This window comes from Balaenoptera borealis (assembly GCF_965194805.1).
Source record: "Balaenoptera borealis genome assembly, chromosome: 14".
In the NCBI taxonomy this organism is placed as follows: Eukaryota; Metazoa; Chordata; class Mammalia; order Artiodactyla; family Balaenopteridae; genus Balaenoptera; species Balaenoptera borealis.
In genome coordinates, this window is record NC_138875.1 from 33,005,889 (window position 1) to 33,030,709 (window position 24,821).

A 24,821-nucleotide genomic window follows, 5' to 3' on the forward strand; every position below is an offset into this window, starting at 1 on the left:
AGACAAGAGACTTTTTCTTGCCTATTTGTTTCCTGGTGCGTGAGGAGAGGGGATTAACAGCGCCACTTAAAGGAACTCCAGAGATGGGTGCTAGCCGTGGCTATCAGCACGAACCCCAGAGACAGGCATGAGATGCTAAGGCTGCAGCTGCAGCCACCAAGAAGCCTGTGTGCAAGCACAGGTTGCTCTTCACACCTCCCCTCCCAGGAGTCTGTGCAGCCCGCCACTGCCAAAGTCCCGTGATCCAGGGAGAACTTCCCTGGGAGAACACACGGCACACCTCAGTCTGGTGCAATACCATGCCGGCCTGTGTCACTGCAGACTCGCCCCACATCTGTACTGTACCCTGCCCCCGGCCTGAGAGACCCAGAGCCCCAAAATCAGCTTCTCCTTTAACGCCGTCCTGTCTGAGCGAAGAACAGACACCCTCAGGCAACGTAAACACAGAGACGGGTCCAAATCCAAAACTGAACCCCGGGAGCTGTGCGAACAAAGAAGAGAAAGGGAAATTTCTCCCAGCAGCCTCAGGAGCAGCGGATTAAAACTCCACAATCAACTTGATGTACCCTGCATCTGTGGAGTACCTGAATAGACAACGAATCATCCCAAATTGAGTAGGTGGACTTTGGGAGCAGTGATATATATATTTTTTCCCTTTTTCTCTTTTTGTGAGTGTGTATATGTATGCTTCTGTGTGTGATTTTGTCTGTATAGCTTTGCTTCTACCATTTGTCCTAGGGTTCTGTCTGTCCTTTTTTTTTATATTACTTAACAAATTTTTTTTCTTAATAATTATTTTTTATTTTAATTACTTTATTTTATTTTATTTTACTTTATTTTATTTTATTTTATCTTCTTTCTTTCTTTTCTCCCCTTTATTCTGAGCTGTATGGAGGACAGGCTCTTGGTGCTCCAGCCAGGCATCCCGGCTTGCCACTAAGGTGGGATAGCCAAGTTCAGGACGCTGGTCCACAAGACACCTCCCAGCTCCATATAATATCAAATGGCAAAAATCTCCCAGAGATCTCCATCTCAGTGCCAAGACCCAACTCCACTCAACGACCAGCAAGCTACAGTGCTGGACACTCTATGCCAAACAATTAACAAGACAGGAACACAAACCCAACCATTAGCAGAGAGGCTGCCTAAAATCATAATAAGGCCACAGACACCCCAAACCACCTCACCAGACGTGGGCCTGCACACCAGAAAGACAACATCCAGCCTCATCCACCAGAACACAGGCACTAGTCCCCTCCACCAGGAAGCCTACACAACCAACTTAACCAACCTCAGCCACTGGGGACAGACAACAAAAACAACAGAAACTATGAACCTGCAGCCTGTGAAATGGAGCCCCACACACAGTAAGTTAAGCAAAATGAGAAGACAGAGAAACACACAGAGATGAAGGAACAAGGTAAAAACCCACCAGACCTAACAAATGAAGAGGAAATAGGCAGTCTACCTGAAAAAGAATTCAGAGCAATGATAGTAAGGATGATCCAAAATCTTGCAAATAGAATGGAGAAAATACAAGAAACGTTTAACAAGGACCTAGAAGAACTAAAGAGCAAACAAACAATAATGAACCACACAATAAATGAAATTAAAAATTCTCTAGAAGGCACCAATAGCAGAATAACTGAGGCAGAAGAACGGATAAGTGACCTGGAAGATAAAATAGTGGAAATAATTACTGCAGAGCAGAATAAAGAGAAAAGAATGACAAGAATTGAGGACAGTCTCAGAGACGTCTGGGACAACATTAAATGCACCAACATTCGAATTATAGGGGTCTCAGAAGAAGAAGAGAAAAAGAAAGGAGCTGAGAAAATATTTGAAGAGATTATAGTTGAAAACTTCCCTAATATGGGAAAGGAAATAGTCAAGTCCAGGAAGTGCAGAGAGTCTCATACAGGATAAATCCAAGGGGAAACACTCCAAGACACATCTTAATCAAACTATCAAAAATTAAATACAAAGGACAAACATTAAAAGCAGCAAGGGAAAAACAACAAATAACACACAAGGGAATCCCCATATGGTTAACAGTAGATCTTTCAGCAGAAACTTTGCAAGCCAGAAGGGAGTGGCAGGACATATTTAAAGTGATGAAGGAGAAAAACCTACAACCAAGATTACTCTACCCAGCAAGGATCTCATTCAGATTTGATGGAGAAATTAAAATCTTTACAGACAACCAAAAGCTAAGAGAATTTAGCACCACCAAACCAGCTTTACAACAAACGCTAAAGGAACTTCACTAGGCAGGAAACACAAGAGAAGGAAAAGACCTACAATAATAAACCCAAAACAATTAAGAAAATGGAAATAGGAACATACATATCAATAATTACCTTAAATGTAAATGTATTAAATGCTCCAACCAAAAGACATAGATTGGCTGAATGGATACAAAAACAAGACCCTTATATATGCTGTCTACAAGAGACCCACTTCAGACCTAGGGACACAAACAGAATAAAAGTGAGGGATGGAAAAAGATATTTCATGAAAATGAAAAGCAAAAGAAAGCTGGAGTAGCAATTCTCATATCAGACAAAACATACTTTAAAACAAAGACTATTATAAGAGACAAAGAAGGACACTATATAAAGGGATCAATCCAAGAAGATATAACAATTGTAAATATTTATGCACCCAACATGGGAGCACTTCAATACATAAGGCAAATACTAACAGCCATCAAAGGGGAAATCAACAGTAACACAATCATAGTAGGGGACTTTAACATACAAGATTCACCAATGGACAGATCATCCAAAATGAAAATGAATAAGGAAAATAAGCTTTAAATGATACATTACAGAAGATGGACTTAATTGATATTTATAGGACATTCCATACAAAAACACAGAATAGATATTATTCTCAAGTGCTCCTGGAACATTCTCCAAGATAAATCATACCTTGGGTCACAAATCAAGCCTTGGTAAATTTAAGAAAATTGAAATCGTATCTAGTATCGTTTCTGACCACAACACTATGAGACTAGATATCAATTACAGGAAAAGATCTGTAAAAAATACAAACACATGGAGGCTAAACAACACACTACTTAATAACCAAGAGAGCACTGAAGAAATCAAAAAGGAAATCAAAAAATACCTAGAAACAAATGACAATAAAAACACAATGACCCAAAAGCTATGGGATGCAGCAAAAGCAGTTCTAAAGCGAAAGTTTATAGCAATACATTCCTACCTTAAGAAACAAGAATCATCTCAAATAAACAACTTAAACTTACACCTAAAGCAATTACAGAAAGAAGAACAATAAAAACCCCAACGTTAGCAGAAGGAACAAAATCATAAAGATCATATCAGAAACAAGTTAAAAAGAAATGAAGGAAACAATAGCAAAGATCAATCAAACTAAAAGATGGTTCTTTGAGAAGATAAAGAAAACTGATACACCAGTAGCCAGACTTATCAAGAAAAAAAGGGAAAAGACTCAAATCAACAGAATTAGAAATGAAAAAGGAGAAGTAACAACTGACACTGCAGAAATACAAAGGATCATGAGAGATTACTGCAAGCAACTCTATGCCAATAAAATGGACAACGTGGAAGAAATGGACAAATTCTTAGAAATTCACAACCTTCCAAGACTGAACCAGGAAGAAATAGAAAATATGAACAGACAAATCGCGAGCACTGAAATTGAAACTGTGATTAAGACCTAAATAGACATTTCTCCAAAGAAGATATACAGATGGCCAACAGACACATGAAAGAATGCTCAACATCATTAATCATTAGAGAAATGCAAATCAAAACTACAATGAGATATCATCTCACACCTGTCAGAATGGCCATCATCAAAAAATCTAGAAACAATAAATGCTGGAGAGGGTGTGGAGGAAAGGGAACTCTCTTGCACTGTTGGTGGGAATGTAAATTGATACAGCCACTATGGAGAACAGTATGGAGGTTCCTTAAAAAACTACAAATAGAACTACCATACGACCCAGCAATCCCACTACTGGGCATATACCCTGAGAAAACCATAGGTCAAAAAGAGTCATGTACCAAAATGTTCATTGCAGCTCTATTTACAATAGCCAGGACATGGAAGCAACCTAAATGTCCATCGACAGATGAATGGATAAAGAAGATGTGGCACATATATACAATGGAATATTACTCAGCCATAAAAAGAAATGAAATGGAGGTATTTGTAATGAGGTGGATGGAGTTAGAGTCTGTCATACAGAGTGAAGTAAGTCAGAAAGAGAAAAACAAATACAGTATGCTAACACATATATACGGAATCTAAGGAAAAAAAAAAGCCATGAAGAACCTAGTGGCAAGACGGGAATAAAGACACAGACCTACTAGAGAATGGACTTGAGGATATGGGGAGGGGGTGGGGTGAGATGTGACAGGGTGAGAGAGTGTCATGGACATATATACACTACCAAATGTAAAATAGATAGCTAGTGGGAAGCAGCCGCATAGCACAGGGAGATCAGCTCGGTGCTTTGTGACCACCTAGAGGGGTGGGATGGGGAGGGTGGGAGGGAGGGAGATGCAAGAGGGAAGAGATATGGGAACATATTGTATATGTATAACTGATTAACTTTGTTATAAAGCAGAAGCTAACACACCATTGTAAGGCAATTATACTTCAATAAAGATGTTTAAAAAAAAAAAAATGTTCCAACAAACAAAAGCTCAGGACCAGAGGGCTTCACGGGTGAATTCTATCAAACATTTAGAGACGAGCTAATACCTATCTTTCTCAAGTTCTTCCAAAATATAGCAGAGGGAGGAACACTCCCAAACTCATTCTATAAGGCCACCATTACTCTGTTACCAAAACCAGATACAGATGTCACAAAGAAAACAGAATCCAACAGCACATTGGAAGGATCATACACTATGATCAAGTGGGGTTTTTCTCAGGAATGCAAAGATTCTTCAATATATGCAAATCAATCAACGTGATACACCATATTAAAATATTGGAGGAGAAAAACCATATGATCATCTCAATAGATGCAGAGAAAGCTTTCAACAAAATTCAACACCCATTTATGATTAAAACCCTCCAGAAGTAGGCATAGAGGGAACTTTCCTCAACATAATAAATGCCATATATGACAAACCCACAGCCAACATCGTCCTCAATGGTGAAAAAATGAAACCATTTCCAGTAAGATCAGGAACAAGACAAGGTTGCCCACTCTCACCACTATTATTCAACATAGTTTTGGAAGTTTTAGCCACAGCAATCAGAGAAGAAATAGAAGTAAAAGAGTCCAAATCAGAAAAGAAGTAAAACTGTCACTGTTTGCAGATGACATGATACTATACATAGAGAATCCTAAAGAGGCTACCAGAAAACTACTAGAGCTAATCAATGAATTTAGTAAAGTAGCAGGATACAAAATTAATGCACAGAATCTCTTGCATTCCTATACACTAATGATGAAAAATCTGAAAGTGAAATTAAGAAAACACTCCCATTTACCATTGCAACAAAAAGAATATAGTATGTAGGAATAAACCTACCCAAGGAGGCAAAAGACCTGTATGCAGAAAATTATAAGAAACTGATGAAAGAAATTAAAGATGATACAAATAGATGGAGAGATATACCATGTTCTTGGATTGGAAGTATCAACATTTTGAAAATGACTGTACCATACAAAGCAGGCTACAGATTCAATGCAATCCATATCAAACTACCACTGGCATTTTTCACAGAACTAGAATAAAATATTTCACAATTTGTATTGAAACACAAAAGATCACAAATAGCCAAAGCAATCTTGCAAAAGAAAAACGGAGCTGGAGGAATCAGGCTCCCTGTCTTCAGACTAGTACAAAGCTACAGTAATCAAGACAGTATGGTACTGGCAAAGAAACAGAAATATAGAACAATGAGACAGGATAGAAAGCCCAGAGATAAACCCATGCACATGTGGTCCCCTTATCTTTGATAAAGGAGGCAAGGATATACAGTGGAGAAAAGACAGCCTCTTCAATTAGTGTTGCTGGGAGAACTGGACAGCTACATGTAAAAGAATGGAATTAGAACACTCCCTAACAGCACACACAAATCTAAACTCAAAATGGATTAAAGACCTAAATGTAAGGCCAGACATCATCAAACTCTTAGAGGAAAACATAGGCAGAATACTCTATGACATAAATCACAGCAAGATCCTTTTTCACCCACCTCCTACAGAAATGGAAATAAAAACAAAAATAAACAAATGGGACCTAATGAAACTTAATAGCTTTTGCACAGCAAAGGAAACCATGAACAAGATGAAAAGAGAACCCTCAGAATGGGAGAAAATATTTACAAATGAAGCAACTGACAAAGGATTAATCTCCACAAATTACAAGCAGCTCATGCAGCTCAATATCAAAAAAACAAACAACCCAATCCAAAAATGGGCAGAAGACTTAAATAGACTTTTCTCCAAAGAAGATATACAGATTTCCAACAAACACATGAAAGAATGCTCAACATCATTAATCATTACAGAAATGTAAATCAAAACTACAATGAGATATCATCTTACACCAGTCAGAATGGTCTTCATCAAAAAATCTACAAACAATACATGTTGGAGAGGGTGTGGAGTAAAGGGAATCCTCTTGCACAGTTGGTGGGAATGTAAATTGATACAGCCAGTATGGAGGACAGTATAGAGGTTTCTTAAAAAACTAAAAATAGAACTACCATATGACCCAGCAATCCCACTACTGGGCATATACCCTGAGAAAACCATAATTCAAAAAGAGTCATGTACCACAATGTTCATTGCAGCTCTATTTACAATAACCAGGACATGGCAGCAACCTAAGTGTCCATCAACAGATGAATAGATAAAGAAGATGTGGCACATATATACAATTGAATATTCCTCAGCCATAAAAATGAATGAAACTAAGTTATTTGTAGTGAGGTGGATGAACATAGAGACTATCATACAGAGTGAAGTAAGTCAGAAAGAGAAAAACAAGTTCCCTATGCCAACACATATATATATATATGGAATCTAAAAAAAAAAAAAAAAAGGTCATGAAGAACCTAGTGACAAGACGGGAATAAAGATGCAGACCTACCAGAAAATAGACTTGAGGATACGGGGATGGGGGAAGGGTAAGCTGGGACAAAGTGAGAGATTGGCATGGACATATATACACTACCAAACGTAAAATAGATAGCTAGTTGGAAGCAGCCGCATAGCACAGGGAGATCAGCTTGGTGCTTTGTGACCACCTAGAGGGGTGGGATAGGGAGGGTGGGAGGGAGGGAGATGCAAGAGGGAAGAGATATGGGGATATATGTATATGTGTAACTGATTCACTTTCTTATAAAGCAGAAACTAACACCCATTGTAAAGCAATTATACTCCAATAAAGATGTTAAAAAAATAAAAAAGAATATGGTGGGTTCTTAACTCCTTGTTCTAAGTAAATGCAAATATTCTTACCTTTCCAATCTCTATCTGCTATAGCCCAATAGACTTTACCTGGCTTTTGGATATACCTTACTTTGTTGACTCATATTGGGATTCTTATCAGTAGAAAAATGTTCAGATATTTTATTATAACTAATATTTTGAGTTCAAATCTCTTATTCCTGTCCATAGGTTTTAAGGAGTGGGAAAAAAATCACTCTCAGAAATTCACATCAATCTCAAATGTGTGTTGTCCTATTATAAACCGTCCATTTTTCAACACTGTGAAGAATCTTTAGCACACCAGTAATATCATTTAAATTATTCACTATCTTTAACAATCTTCCCTTATGAACATGTATTATTCTGTACCTTCTTGAAAATCATTAATAGAAATGGAAAACACATTGTGGCAAATGACAGGATATATAGCAAACTACTAGAAAACTTCCTACATACTGAAACACTCTAACTTTTATTATTGTGGATAAAGTAATTCAAATATTTACTCTTCTTTCTAATCATCTTTGGTTCTAGTTTATACTTCTCCATTTTATCAACAGAGATTGTAAGTTAAACACCTATCTGATGCCCATTTCCCTGCTCAGTGGTGGTTCAAAATTCCATTCATTTATTTTGTAGAAGCTTAAAATGTCATTACTCTAAAAAACCAGATTTACACTCCATTGCAGTAGCTACATACTCCTTTAAAATCTAATCACATATCTTGGGATTTTAGTCTCTTCACAAATGTTAGTTTTATATTTTGATTCTCAATACAATTCTCCTAAAAGAGAATAAGAAGTCAGGAAATTCTGATGGTTTGGCCATTCATCAGCATTTATCACCTTTGTTTCTGGATATATTTTCTTTTGAATTTTTTTTAAATTAATTTTTATTGGTGTATATTGCCTTACAATATACAATATACAATATATTGAGTTAGTTTTGACTGTACAGCAAAACTAATCTGTTATACATATACATATATCCCCTATTTTTTCAATTTCCTTCCCATTTAGATAACCACAGTGCATTAAGTAGAGTTCCCTGTGCTACACAGGATGTTTTCATTAGTTGTCTATTTTATACATTGTATCCATAGTGTATATATGTCAAACCCAATCTCCCAATTCCTCCCACTCCCCCTTCCCCTCCTTGGTATCCATACATTTGTTCTCTACATCTGTGTCTCTATTTCTGCTTTGCAAATAGGATCATCTATACTATTTTTCCAGATTCCACATATATGTGCTAATGTAGGATATTTGTTTTTCTCTGTCTGACTTACTTCACTCTGTATGACAGTCTCTAGGTCCATCCACATCTCTACAAATGACCCAATTTCATTCATTTTTATGGCTGAGTAACATTCCGTTGTACATATATACCATATCTTCTTTATCACTTCATCTGTCAGTGGATACTTAGGCTGCTTCCATGGTCTCGCTATTGTAAATAGTGCAGCTATGAACATTGGAAGGCATGTGTCATTTTGACTTATGATTTTCTCTGGGTTTATGCCCAGTAATGGGATTGCTGAGTCATATGGTAGCTCTATTTTTAGTTTTTTAAGGAACCTCCATATTGTTTTCCATAGTGCCCGTATCAATTTACATTCCTACCAACAGTGCCTGAAGGTTCCCTTTTCTCCACACCCTCTCCAGCATTTATCTTTTGTAGATTTTTTGATAATGATCGTTCTGACCAATGTGAGGTGTTACCTCATTGTAATTTTGATTTGCATTTCTCTAATAATTACTGATGTTGAGCATCTTTTCATGTGTTTGTTGGCCATCTGTATGTCTTCTGTGGAGAAATGCCTATTTAAGCGTTCTGCCTACTTTTGATTGGGCTGTTTTTGTTTGTTTGTTTTTTGTATTGTTTTTTGATACTGAGCTACTTATATATTTTAGAGATTAATCCTTTGTCATTGCTTCATTTGCAAATATTTTCTCTGATTCCAAGGGTTGTTTTTTGTCTTGTTTATGGTTTCCTTTGCTGTGCAAAAGCTTTTAAGTTTAATTAGGTCCTATTTGTTTATTTTTGTTTTTATTTTACTTATTCTAGGAGGTGGGTCAAAAAAGATCTTGCTGTGATTTATGTCAAAGAGTTTTCTGCCTATGCTTTCCTCTAAGAGTTTTATAGTTTTTGGACTATGGCAAAGGAAGCAAAAATATACAATGGAGAAAAGACAGCTTCTTCAATAAGTGGTGCTGGGAAAATTGGACAGTTACACATAAAAGAATGAAATTAGAACACTGCCTAATACCATGCACAAAAATAAACTCAAAATGGATTAAAGACCTAAATGTAAGGATGGACTCATGTATCTTTTGAAAATCTTAACTTCTCTGAAGTTTGAAAGAAAAGGAATTAAAACACTTAAGTCTCCTGGTATAATCTTCAATGTTCCCATGGGCAAAGTACTGTTTTTCATTAAATTTCTACTCTTAAATTACTTTATAATTTTCTGGGCTATCTCTGGTTTTGAAACTTCTCCTTAATTTGCCAAGTTGTACTGCTTGGTTCCATCTTCAGTGGAAACACCCTGTTCTGCCCCATGAATATCCCAATACTTCCTTCAGTTATGAGAGGATAGGAAATGCACACGTGTACAGAAATTCATTACTTTCGCTCTCCCCACATCCTTCTCTATTCCCACAGTAGAGGGAAGTGTGAAAAGGAATTCTATATCAATAAGCTTCAGGCTTTTTAAAATCAGAAATGTTGATAGGGTCTTCTCATCCTCATTAGTTGAATGTCTCTTGAAATCACAGGTTATTTTACAAGAATTTGGTGGGAACACCTTGACTTAATAAAACTGTACTTCAGTATTTATCACCTTTTATTATTTTAGGTTCTCTATCTTCAGGTTAAAAATCTGTGAGGGCAATGGTGATGTCTGTTTTGTTCACACTGTTCCCCAGAACAAAATACAGTTGACACTTGTGCTGACCACGCCTCCATGCAATCAAAAATCCCTGCATAACTTTAGAGCTGGTCCTCCCGTATGTATCCTCGGTTCTGTATCTATGGATTCAACCAACCTCAGATGGTGTAATGCTGTAGTATGGATTCATTGAAAGAAATCTGCATGTAAGTAGACCCTTGCTGTTCAAATCCATGCTGTTCAAGGGTCAACTGTATGTAGAAGGTGCTCAGAATATTTTTGAATGAGTAAATGAAATCCATGATGATACATATGGGATACAAAGTTAACATCACTAGCTCTGTCTGCCTGGCATAAAAATGTGGATCAAAGTGAAATTTTAGACAGCTAATAACTTCAGGCCAGGTTTTGTTTGTTTGTTCATTTGTTTTGGCTTCTCAAACATTCCTTTTTTCCAAAATTCAGCCGTAACATTGAATGTAATAGGAAAGGGAGGACAAGAGATAGGATAAAAAATACACATCTGTAAGTACCTGCCAATGGCACCTAACCAAGTGTGTGTGTGTGTGTGTGTGTGTGTGTGTGTGTGCAGATGCCGGTCACCACAGCCTCCAGACTTAGCAGATAATTTTCTACTTTTGGTGCCTAGAAGGGAGAGAAAAACTGAAGTATAAATTATGTGCTAGAAAAATCAATCAGCAGCTGTGTGCCCTTGTCTTCTGCTCTAATGCCTAGCTCTGAAACACCAGGCTGTTCTCAGTGAATAGTGGAAAGGTTAATGGAAACCAGATGTTCAAAGGTGACACTTAGACTATAAATTAAAACTGTTGCTGTGAAAGAGAGAAAAGAAAACTAAATCACCAATGGTGTAAAAGCCTATAAGCAGAAGGGGGTAGAATCAGTGCTAGGTCTGGGAAAAATCCTTCTCACATAAATTCTCATGGACATGGAGAAGTGAATTCTGAGGATATGCATCCTGAGCCAGGTCTAAGCTATACTGTGGTTGTGCCAATCAAGCAATGAAGCTGCTATTGCTGCCACCATTCACGGGAGTGGTGTTTGCCATGCTTTATCATCCAACTAGAAATTCAAATACCACGGCACATACATCCTCATAATGTTCACATTTGAATCAAGGATTTGATTGGATAGACCTGCTTGGCATAGCCTAGGTCACATGCTTGTAACCGTGTTGCAAAGGAGGCCGGGAAAGTGAGTCGTTGCTTCCACCTCAATCATGGAAAGTAGGACTTAATAAATACAGGTCGTCACAAACTTAACAATTGTCCACTATGTTACTTTTCCCTGTCTTTCACTAAATGTGGTTTCATGGAAGATTAAGCTGTCTATTATTTATATCTGAGTACTAATTTAAATTTGGACCAGATTTTGCAATTATGTATTCACTCAAATCAGTTAAGAAACAGCACCTAATCTTCAAGGTAAACCTCTTTACTTATTTGATTAGTCTTTAAAAAAACAACCAGTTAGCAAAATAAGAATGGCTTTTGGTGTTTACCAGACCTAGATTATTCTCCCAATCACCTCCTACAGGTTTGTGAGTTTTGTAAAGTTTAATACCTATTTATTTTTTTCATATTTAAATTGTCCATATTGATATATATGCAATGTGTTATGTAACTGAAATGAGCTAGCACATCTGAAAGAATCGAGCAGAGTGCAAAAGGTAAACTGAATTTATTGACCACTTACGTGACTGTCAGAATGCTAGAAAATGCATATACAAAGATGAATAAGGCATGCTGCATACTTTCAAATAACTGAGACTAAGAAAAATAATTAGAATGGAATGGCTAAAATGCTTTAATAGAGCTATGTGCAGTGTTATAGACATATAGGAGAAGGCATAAAGTTTCTCGGTGAACAAATACAGGAAAGCTTCATAGGGAAGTGTGATGGTTAATTTTGTGTGACAGCTTGATTGGGCTATGGGGTGCCCAGACATTTGGTCGAATTTTATTCTGGATATATCTGTGAAGGAGTTTCTGGATGAGATTAACACTTCAATCAGTAGAGTGAGTAAAGCAGACTGCCCTTGTTAATGTGGGTAGCCCTAATCCACTCAATTGAGAGCCTGAGTAGAATATAAAAGCTAGGTAAGAGAAAACTTTGCCTGCTTCACTGATTGATCTGGGATGTTGGTCTTCTCCTGCCCTTGGACTGTAAATTACACCATCAACTATCCTGGATCTCCAGCTTGCCAACTGCGTATCTTGGAATTTCTCAGTCTCCATAATTGTGTGATCCTATTCCTTAGAATAAATACAGCTCACATATTTCTGTTGGACAGTACTGCTATCAGCCCTGGATCCGTAAAATGGGCATGACCTGGTATCTAATAGAAATACAGAATCAGAATTCCAGGCTGAGACCTACTGACACAGATTGTGCACTTTAACAAGATCCCCAGGCGATTTGTATGTACAGAAAAGTTTATGAAGCACTACTTTAGCCCATTGCTCTAAAAATACCTCAGCTTCTTCCTCCATCTGTAGAGGAAGTTTCATTCCTGCAGCCCTTATTCCTAGAGAGCTGACATATTAGGGATTATCTGACTTCACAAAAGGAAAGCCTGGTATTCTGAATAACATGTTTCTGTAAGTCAAATTCATCTTTGGTATACACATAACGTTCAGTTATTAAAATGCCATACTCAGCAAACTTGGGGCACAGAACAACTTCATTTTGTTATCAGTTTTGAGAAGGAGGAAGAATGAACTCTTTCTTCCTATGCATACATTGTTTTTCGTCAGGCTGCGGCTAAAACCTGGGGTCCTTTCTGGAGCTTGGGTGCCCTCATGCCTCCTGGAACTCTTGTTCACCCTGTACTCTCCCAGTCTCTGTACCCATAGCTGTCAGCAGTGTTTTCCCTCCCCTTCCATTATGTTACCATCCCTGCTGATCATCCCCTCAGGCCCTGCTTTCTGCTTTCTGTCACGACAGCTAATTGTGTGCAAAAGTAATTGCAGAGTAAGGTGTTTGTGCTTGATAATAGCTTAATATTTTACCTCTCGTATAGTTTTATTGCATTTTAATAGAGAGTTCCTGGAAATTAAATGGCTTATCTTAACTAGGGAGAATGAAACAGAAAGGATGGAATTTGGAGCACCATGCCAGGCCAATGAGAAAAGGTATTTTGATATTATTCTGTTTTCCATCTCCATAACCCATACTCATCAACATTGTAAAGATTTATACAATACAAAGACTATTTAGAAATTGTCATTATGTGAAATAAAATTGATCTAGACTAGAGGAAGAAAGAGAAGATCATTTGAAAAAATTAAGTCATAGTTTAACTTTATGCAAATATTGTTACCCGAAAAATATGAACAAATAGAGAACCGGAACTGGGTATTTTCTCCTTTTTTTTTTTTTAACATTTGAGTAATTTAAAACATTTCCTTTTTAATATTTTTTTTAGTAAAGTACAACATAGATACAGAAAAGTATACAAAACAATAATTTATCACAAAGTAAATATTCAGATAATCTCTTGCAAGGTTAAGAAAGCATTTTCCAATAAATATAGCTTAGTTTGGATGTTTATTTTTGAATTTTATTTAAATGGAAATATACAATGTCTGTTCTTTTATATCTAGCTTCTTTTACTCAAAATTATATTGCTAAAATTCAACTATGCTGTAGAGTGCTACAGTTTTCTACATTTCATAGCAAAATTAATGCACTGTATAAATGTACTCGAGTTTATTTGTATCATTTGTATCATTTGTAGCTCATACTGATGAACTCTGGGTTGTTTCTAGTTTAGGGACAGTATGAATAATGCTGACATAAATATTTTCATTTCTGCCTTTCCTGCACATGTGTAACTGTACATGTGCTAATATTTCTTTTTTTAACATCTTTATTGGAATATAATTGTTTTACATTGTTGTGTTAGTTGCTTCTGTATAACAAAGTGAATCAGCTATACATATACCTATAACCCCATATCCCCTCCTTCTTGTGTCTCCCTCCCACTCTCCCTATCCCACCCCTCTAGGTGGTCACAAATGTGCATATATTTCTGATGAGTAAAATTGCTTATAGCAAACTGCCAAAAATTTGGTAAAAATAATAACACTTATTTGTCCCTCACAAACCTGTCGATTATTTGGAATGTCTTCCCTTCAGACTGGTATTTATCTTGCTTCTGAAAGCAGTGGGCGTCTCAGGAAATATTCTTATCATGGTGATGGAAGAATCAAAAGAGCACAAACCCCACTGCACATGAATATTCCATGCCCCTGTTCATGTCATATTCATTAGCATTCAATTGCCCTAAGTAAGTCACATGGTCAAGCTTAAAGTCGTAGAATGGGGACATATACTCCACCCTGTATAAGGCCATGGCAAGAGTGTAGATATACAATATTAGTACAGAGAAAAACTAGGACCAATAATTCAATTCAACATATAGGTTACATGTATGATCAGCTTTAGTAGACAGCCCCAAACTAGTTTTCTAAACTTGTTGCACCATTTTACACTCCACCTGTAGTATATAAAAGTTCTCCATACTCCAAAAGTTCACCACTATTTGATGTTGTCTGTCTTTTAAATTTGCCAATTTGTTAGGAAAGCATTTGCATTATACTATAGTTTTAATTTGCTTTTACTGATTATTAATAAGGTTGTGCAGGTTTAAATTTATTTATCAGCCATTTGAATGACCTCTTCATACAAACTCAATCTCTTGTGCTCACTTCATCAACACACATACTAAAACTGAACAATACAGAGAAGATTAGCATGGCCCTTGTATAAGATGTTATGCATATTTGTAAAACTCTGCACATTTTTTATCACGTTACCTCCTCAATTCCTGTTGCCACTATCACTGCCTCCTAACCCCAAGGAAAGAAAGAGAAGGGAAGGAAAGGGAAGAGAAGGGAAACTACATCATACTTTTTCTGATACTGCTGCCTCCACCTGGGATTTCTTTCCTTCCTTACCCTTCTCCAGTTCTCTCAGTGAGATGACTCTTAAGGTAGCTGAAGGTTTGTTATGTATTCTTCAACCTCCAACTACAACTAAACTTTGTTATACCTCCTTTGTACAGTCATTTAAGAACAAGGGTCACATCTTACTAAACTTTATACCCCTAGTACCTAGTATTATGTTAAATACATATTAGAAACTAAATAAAGATTTTATAAATGGGTAATAAGTAAATGAAAGTTTTTCTATAGTAGCATGCTTTTCACAAGTTGTGTGAAGTTGGGCAAATGATATAACTTTTCTGATCTTTAATTTCTCAACTGTAAATGGAAGTGAGAATAAATTTTTCATAGGCTTAGTTTGAGAATTGTGACATAATTAATGTAAAAATATGTATTTTTACCATGCCAGTACAGTTTCAATGCTCAATAAATTATAATAATAAATGTTATTACTTAAAGAAACCCTCAGTCTCTTGCTCACTTTTCATTGGAGAAGTCTGCCTCTCTCTGATTGATTTGCAGGAATTCTTTACATATCATAGATATGAGTTTTTTTTTTTTTTTTTTTTTTTTTCTGCTACATATACTTTATTCCACACTATGGCTTGATTTCTCTTCTCTTAGTAGTGTCTTTCATGAAACAATTTTTTTGTTTTAATGTAGTATCAATTTTAATAAATGTATTTCAATTTGTCAATCTTTCACTTTATAGTTAGTGTGTTTATATTAGTTTTTAAGAAATCTTACCAGTATAAGCCCTGGAGGTATTCTCCTATGAAATCTCTGAGAAACTTTGTTGTTTTGCTTTGCATATTTATATTTAAAACCCAACTAGAACTTATAATTTTTTATATTGTAAGGTAGAAGTCCAGTCCATTGGTTTCAATATTTATATCTGATTCACAGTACTATTTATTGAAAATATTTTCTTTTTACTACTGCTCTAAAATGCCAATTCTATTATCTAAAAAAAGTGTTCATTAGTGTATGTGTTCTCTATTCTGTCAGTTTATTTTTCAGTCCATCTGCCAATATCATATTGTCCTAATTGCTGTGGATCAATAGTAAATCTCAATATATCATAGAAATTATTCTGTTTTGAGATTGCTGTAACTATTTTTGGCCTTTTTCATTTTCATATTAATTTAGAATTAGTTGATGAATCTCCACCCTCCCTACAAATCTGTTTGGTTTGTTTTTATAAATCAATTTGGGGAATTTGACACCATTAAAATATTGACTCTTTCAATCTGTAAGAGTGGCATTCACTTCTACTTGTTTATATCATCTTTAATTTTTCTCAAAATGTTTTCCAGCTTCCTAAGTAGGACTCTTGCAAAACTTCTGCAAGATTCATTTTTTGAGATTTGATATATGTGATGTTATGGTAATTGACACCATTAAATAATTTAATTTCTTATCTTTTGTTGCTCATATATAAAAATAAAATTGATTATTTTCTATATTGACATTGTTGCAAGAAAACTTACTAAATTCATTTATTCAATCTACTGATTTATCTATAGAATAAATAGAAATTTTATTTATTTGAAATTTCTTTGAAATTTTCTACATACTCAAAATATATTTTCCATGAATAGTGACATTTTCCTCTTTTTTAAAACTTTTTTTTAACATCAGTCATATTTTTGCCCAGCTGAACAGGTTAGAATTACCAATATAAAGTGAATAAAGGTATTTATAATGAGTATTTTTATCTTGTATCCCAATCTGAGAGAGAGTGGTTTTAGTATTTCTCTATTAAACATAATGTTTGCTTTGTTTAAATACCTGGTATTAAATAAAGCAAGCTGTTTTCTATGCCTAGTTTGCTAAGATTTTTTTTGAGATTTTTTAATAATTTTAAACATAAGTGAATAATTTTTATGATTTTTTTTTTGAGACAGTTGTAAAGTCAATGGAATTTTAAGAAATAATACAGAGAGATCCCATGTTCCTTTACCCAGTTTCTCCAGTGATAGCATCTTGCAAACTACGGTACAATATCACAACCAGGATATTGATATTGATACAGTCAAGATACAAAACATTTCCATTGCCATAAGGATACTTCATGTTGCCTTATTATTTATTTATTTATTTTTGGAGAACTTTGAGAGAACACATTTTATTCTCAGGAGATTTAAACATATCATTAAAATTTAATATATATAAATCAAGATAAGAGTAATTCCTTAATTACATCTAGTATGGATGACATAGGGAAGAATATATATATAAATATATATTTTTTTTAATTATTATTTATTTATTTATTTATGGCTGTGTTGGGTCTTCATTTCTATGCAAGGGCTTTCTCCAGTTGCAGCAAATGGGGGCCACTCTTCATCACGGTGCATGGGCCTCTCACTATCGCGGCCTCTCTTGTTGCGGAGCACAGGTTCCAGACTCGCAGGCTCAGTAATTGTGGCTCACGGGCCCAGATGTCCGCGGCATGTGGGATCTTCACAGACCAGGGCTCGAACCCGTGTCCCCTGCATTGGCAGGCAGACTCTCAACCACTGCGCCACCAGGGAAGCCCCGGGAAGAATATATTTTGAGAGACCAACTGTGAAAGGAAAATGTTATATAAATTTTCCACGAAGGTGTAAACAGTTTAGCAGTCTATCCTGTAAGGTACTTGAAAAATTCTCAACTAAGTAAAGATATGAAGTAATTCTTTAGCAAATGAGTGGCATTCTGGGAAAGTATTTGAGTTGTGCTGTGGATAAAAGTGAGCCACTCTTCTTTTTTTTTTTTTTTAACATGTTTATTGGGGTGGGGTGGGGGACATGTTGCCTTTTGAAGCCATAGGCCACTTCTTCTATAATACTTGGCGACTATTAAGCTATTAATCATATCTGTAATTTTGTCATTTGAAGAATATTGTTTAAATGGAATCATATATTATGTAACCTTTTGTGATTACCTGTTCTGAGTTAGCATAATTCTATGGAGATTCATCCAGGCTGTTGCATGTTTCAACACTCCATTTTTTTTTTTTTTTTTTTTTTATTGTTGAGTGGTGTTCCATGATATGGTTGTACCACAGGTTGCACAACCATTGAAGGATATTTGGGATGTTTCCTGTTTTTAGCTATTATGAATAAAGCTACTATAAACAATTGGGAAACATTTTTAGTGTGTTTTTGTGTGAACATAAGTCTTCATTTCTCTGCAATAAATGGCCAAGAGTGCAACTGCTGCTTTATGTATTACATGTAGTATATACGATATATATATCCTACATATATATATTTTTAAAAGAAACTACCAAACTGTTTTCCAGAGTAGCAATATCATTTTCTGTACCCACCAGCAATGTGTGAGTGATCCAGTTTTTCTGCATACTTACCAGCATTGTATTTTAGCCATTTTGATACATATATAGTGATAGCTCATTGTGGGTTTAATTTACACTTACCTAAGGCTAATAACGTTGAACATGTTTTATGCACTTATTTGCTATCTGAATATGGCTCCTGAAGTTCCTAGCAAGTCTGCCTCTTTCTGCCTTTCAGAATCTTCTTACTCTTGTTTCACATATATTGTCCATGGTTTTATATTGTATGTAGCAGGAGGCATAGGGAAAAGTACATCTATTCCATCTTCCCAGAAACAGTGTTTTTGGTATAAATCAATCCTCTATCACTAGATATTCTCATATTGTATCTATGGGTTCCAGAGTTTCTTTGGAGTCCTTTAGGAGGTGTCCATTGAGTGAGGGTGAAGAGCCAGTAGGATTCTGGGACTCCCATGATTGCCCTGACCATAACATGTCCTTTTATTTCTATGAAGAAATCTGTATTTAAACTAATTCAATCTTACAAAAGCTCTGGAAGGCAACCATTGTACAGATCATGGCCTTAGGATCATGAAACCATTTATCATGGGTATGGTGAATGGGGGCATGAAAGATAGAACAAGATATGCCATCTTTCTTTGCTGAAGAAGCTGTAAAGCAGAGGATATCTGTGTCTTCTTCTATTTATTCCAAAACAACAATGAGTGAGGCAGAGCCAAATGACTTGAGACATTCAGTATCAGTACCTGTGGCCTAGTCTTACTGCTTCTCATATCTATTTGGCAAAAGAGAGCCAGACAATCAGGCTTTCCATGGATTCCTCTATCTTCTCAGGCTGAAAGGAAAAGGTTAAAAGCCCTAACATTGAAAGGATGTCCTGAAGTACTTTCTGTAGATGTACTTTGGGGAAGACCATTGATTTGGCTGCTATCTCAGCAAACTCTTGCCCAGGTCTACTCCCTAGAAGATGACTATTATTTCTTGTCAAAAGCCTCACTATCAGCTTGTCCTTACTCCAAGAAGCCATTGTTTGGAGTTACATCTTCCAGTAGAGGCTCTCAGCAAGTAAAAATCTCCAGATGATTTCTTGCAGTTCCAAAAGAAACACTCCAGCTTGCACCACCTCACTGGGTCTGACGTATGTGGCAAGGCTTCCTGAAATGCAAGGCAGTGCCATTGACTGGAAAATCTGCCTGTAGACCATTCAGAATGCATATGGTTGACCCTCTTAGGGTCAGAACTCCCAGAACAGTGGCATTGATCTTCTCCCTAGGGGTAGCAGAGAAATGCTTGTTAGTATAAACTACTCCACTAGAATCTGCTTATATGTCTAGGGGAAAGATTTCAATTGCTGTATACCTCAGATATCATCAGGGAGCACTTACCCCTCACAGACCTAAATAAAATTGACTAAATTCTCAACTTCACAGCATGGGAAAAAAAATCAAAACTCTGTCTTATAACTCCTGTGAATTCCTCAGGATTTATTTTATAATGGTACCTCTTTCTTCAGATATTATTTCCATGTTGAGGAGGGGCATTCTTCTTCACCCTGAGTCATCTTAGAGGCTAATTTCAGCTATTTTTCAAAACCCTTTTTACACCCAACAAGCATATATACCCAAAAACTTATATAAAATTTCACTGAATGTTTAGGTTCAAGAGAAGAGACTATACCAGAATACAAGCAACTTCCTTTCTTTTTTCCTGGCTCTCACAGTCCTCCTTCCAAACTTTGTTTTCTATCTTCTCACTTTGAAGACTGACCTTAGCTGAACTACAGCTCCTCTGGAGGTCTTCTGCTATCTACCTAATTACTTTTCAAATGCTTCTAATGTAACACTCATTAAAATACTGTGTAATTGCCTGCTTATTTTTATATATTCCCCCACATAGAGATTATAAACTCTACGTGGGTAGAAATCAAATCTGTCTTTTTCAACATTGTAGATTCTGTGCCTAGGTGAGTGAGCAACACAGATTACACACTCAAATGATGCTATTATTGATAAATACTCTGATTCATTACATTTGCATCAGTGCTGATTCATTACATCAGTGCTGATTCATCCATGATTTAGCTTCTTGTTCAAGAGAAAGTGTCCAGTACAATATATTCCAAAATGCTTCTGCTTTATAAACACACACACACACACACACAATTAAGATAATTTATTTAAGTAATTCTTTGAGAAAGTTTTTATAAAGAGATTTTTTGAACCTTTATTTTTTTAACTGTTTTTCTGTTTTTAAATTGGGTCAATGATTAATATCTTAGAGGTGTATACTAGCTCAAAGTCATAGAACTATATCTTCAATTTACTACATTTCAGATTTTAGGTAAACCATATAAAAAGTATTCCACTATCTTAAGATTTTTAAAAAGTCATCTAGTGAAAATTAAACAATAACCTTCTAATATTTTCTCTCAGTTACATATTGTAGTTTTAAATTATCCCAATTTCATATTTACAACTAAAATATTTTAAAGTTATTAAAATACATATGTTTGCTCTGTAAAGGCATTAAATCAATTATTCTGGGCAAATCATCCAGAACACCTTAAGGTTTTTTAATTAATTAAAAACCTTTATAATTTTATGATTATTACAAACATACCCTACCAAACGCTCTATGATTTATTTGTTGGGAAAAAAGCATTCCCTCATGGGTAAATATAAATAGCAAAAGTGATTTCGTTTTAATATAATTTCATGGTTACGTTGAAAAATTTTTTTTAAAACTTACAATATAACATTCCTTTAGTTTGAATTACGGTTTCTTTTTTTTTTAAAGCACCATCATATATGTTACTTTTGCTGATCCTTATAGAATTCTTATGTATTGACATAGCTTGTACTATACCAGTCTCAGGGAGCTCTTTTTGGGACATTTGAATTTAAGTAAACAAATATGAAATCTGAAGATTCACATGTGATCATCAGGTCACAGAACACTTTTCAGAGTAACTATTTTTATTTCCCCATGAAACTGAAAAACAACCCTATGCATCTTCAAAATAAATTGCAAGTAATTCCACAAGAGTTCTCTTTTCTGAGAGAAAGATCAGTAAAATCACGAAGAAGAATAGAATGAAAAAATAGAAATTGTGTAGTTGCTTGTGCACTGAATGCTGTTAGAATTGTTGTGTAGGGGAGCAAAAGCTACTACTCCAAAATGTCTCTTTGGCAGAAGGAGTATTTTGAGCTGACAACAGTCAAGGCCCAAAACACCCAGGAAGAAATTTTGGCTTTCCCCCAACTGCCTAAAAGAATGTAAATAAAGGACATATTCCAAGAAGGAAGCTACTATCATAGCTAACTATAGTATGAACTAGGCATACTAGAGACGGTGAAACCTAGCAAAGTCAGTTTGTTAAAATTCCTCTCCATGGTCCGTTGTCTCTGCATGTCCCAGAAAATATTTGTTTACAAACATTTTTTTCCATCTCCATGCAAGTTGCCTTCCTCCACATTGAAGTCCCAAACCACTACCCCAAACATCCTCTTTTGTTTGTACCTGTATTTAAGGTGAGGGTTTCAGCTACTTGGGTGAATTACTCAGTTTTTCTGGGTCTCTCCTATGTATACATATTAGTAAACCTCTGTTTCATTGTTTCATGCTAATTTATCTCATATCAATTTAATTTCTAGTCCAGCCAAAAGAACCTGGAAGTGTAGTGGAAACTGTCTTCCTCTCCTAAAGCTGGTAATTGCTAAAACCACAGTAGTTTAACTTCTCTGCAATTTTTACTTCCCACAACTTCATTTTTCTTGAGCATAGTCATAAGGAATAAATTTCCTTGAAGGTAGGCTATATGCCTTATACATTTTTGGATTTTAACATCTCATTGCATGTATGTGTCTTCCACCATGATTGTATAAGTTCCTTTAGAGTGGAGACCATGATTATTGTGTGTGTGTGTGTCTGTGTGCGTGCATGTGTCTCCATATCTCCAACAGCTAGAAAAAAATTGAATTTGGTGGAATTGAATTGAATAGAATAGTAGAATTGAATTTTTCTACTATGCATTGAAAAAGTGCATCCTGTGTTTGGTTATTATTACTTTCTACACCAAAAGATTCTGAAAGTAATTAATTTTTTATCTGTGGTTCAAAATCAACAATATGAATAATTATTGTGCCAATATTCAATGCTGTTCTAAATGCTTTTGTAGTGGAGTGGTGCTGTTTGTTCTTTACTTATAACATAGATGTTGGATAAAACAAAATAGAGATTGCAGCCATACTCCAGGAATTTTGTTTCAGGCTCAGAAGTTTCAACCATGTTTCACAAATGATGGTGTACTCACTGTAGGTATTTGAACAGGCTGAAATACATAGGATGGGATTGTCATGAATGAAGAAATAAAAAACGTAATGAAATAGGACTCTCAGATCTCTCCACAGAGCTTCATACCAAAATATTCACTCTTTTCTCTTGAGTGAAACACAGACATGGCAAAGTTAACTTTTCCCAAATTGAACTTGTGGTTCTCCTCTTTTCTTTCTCTTCTCAATAAATGTTATAATTATCTGTCCATCTGCAAATGCCAGGAATCTGAGAGCTTCTCTTGCATCATCCTCCTTCCTTGTTCTCCATATATCACTAAGTGCCATAGGTTCAACCTCTAAACATTTTGCAAATCTGTAAGTTTTCCTCCAACTTACTGCCATTATCATAGTAGAGGCCATCAATATTTCTCACCTAGATTACTATATATCCGCTTAATCTTTGTAGTTTTCCACCTTAAAATTCATTTACCACATTTCAGCCAGAGTTAGTATCCCCAAATAACATTACAATAGAGTCCAAATTTCTTAAAAACAATAATCATACTTAACCCTTATTAAACATTTACTATACACAAGGCAGTATACTGGATGCCTTCTATGCTTTGTCTCTTTGAATCCTCTGAACAATTCCATGAGTTAAATACCAATATTATTATAACATTTTAAAATGAGTACTATATATTTTAGAGACATCAAGTAAATTTCCTAAAATCAGAAAGCTGGTAGTGGTGGAGTCAGGATTTAAACCCAGCCAGTCTGACTTCAGATGCCTCACTCAAAAATATGATTCAATTTAATATATTAATAAGCAAGTCTAATATATCTCTTAAATTTTACTTTTCTTTCCTGAACTCTAAGATTTAGCCACACTGAAATTATCTAAGTTCTTTTTTTGTTCCATCATCTTTATAACATCTGAGATTCTGATTTCAGTTTTCCTTTTTCTTTACTTTTTTCTAACTCCTACTCAGTTTAGCTGCTGTTTCTTACAGGAATCATTCCTTATCTTTCCAAGTATATATTGGAAGTAAGATTGAAATCACACAAAATACCTTTTCCAATCACAATGGAATGAAACTAGTAACAAAAGGAGAGGAAAACTGAAATATTTACAAATATATGGAAATTAAAAAAAACAAAGGGTGAAAGAAGAAATCACATGTTAAATTAGAAAATATTTAGAGATTAATGACATGAAAGCACAACATTCCAAAACTTATGGAATGAAACAATAGCATTAAAAGGGAAATTTATAACTCTAAATGCATACATTAAAAAGAAATATCCCAAATTAACAAACTAACTTTAAACCTTAAGGAACTAAAAAAAGAACAAATTAAACCCAGAATGAGTAGAAAGAAGGAAACAATAAGAAGAAATAATAAATAATTAGAAAAGAGGTAAATAAAATAGAGAATAAAAAACAGTAGAGAAAAATTAATGACACAAAGTGTTGATTTTTCAAAACAATGAATAAAATTGACAAGTCTTTAGCTAGGTTGACTAAGAAAAAGAGTTTAATCAAATAACTAAAATCTGAAATTAAAGTAGGAACATTACTACCAACCTTACAGAAATGAAAAGAATAATAAGAGAATTGTATACAAATAAATTAATTTATACCATTACCAAACAACCTATAAAAAATATTAATTGAAAATTGATCAGTGACCTAAAGACCAGATTATAAAACTCTTAGAAGAAAACATAGGGTTAAATATTCATGATCTTGAATTTGGTAATAGATCCTTAGCTATGATACCAAAAGCATGAGCAACAATAGAAAAACAAATAAATTGGACTTGATAAAATTAAAGAATTTTTATTCATCAAAGGCTATTATTAATAAAGCAAAAAGATCACCTACAGAATAGAAGAAAATATTCACAAAATATATATCTTGTAACTGTTTATA

General features: G+C 35.2%; 1 long non-coding RNA gene across 1 annotated transcript in view; it reads right to left on the bottom strand.

Moving 5' to 3' along the window:
• Nucleotides 1–808: 808 nt before the first annotated feature.
• Nucleotides 809–24,821, bottom strand: part of LOC309610903 — a 54,649-nt gene continuing 30,636 nt past the window's right edge. The window contains exon 2 of the long non-coding RNA XR_014234221.1: nucleotides 809–852. This is a non-coding gene — a long non-coding RNA (uncharacterized lncRNA). The remainder of the gene's footprint in view (nucleotides 853–24,821) is intronic.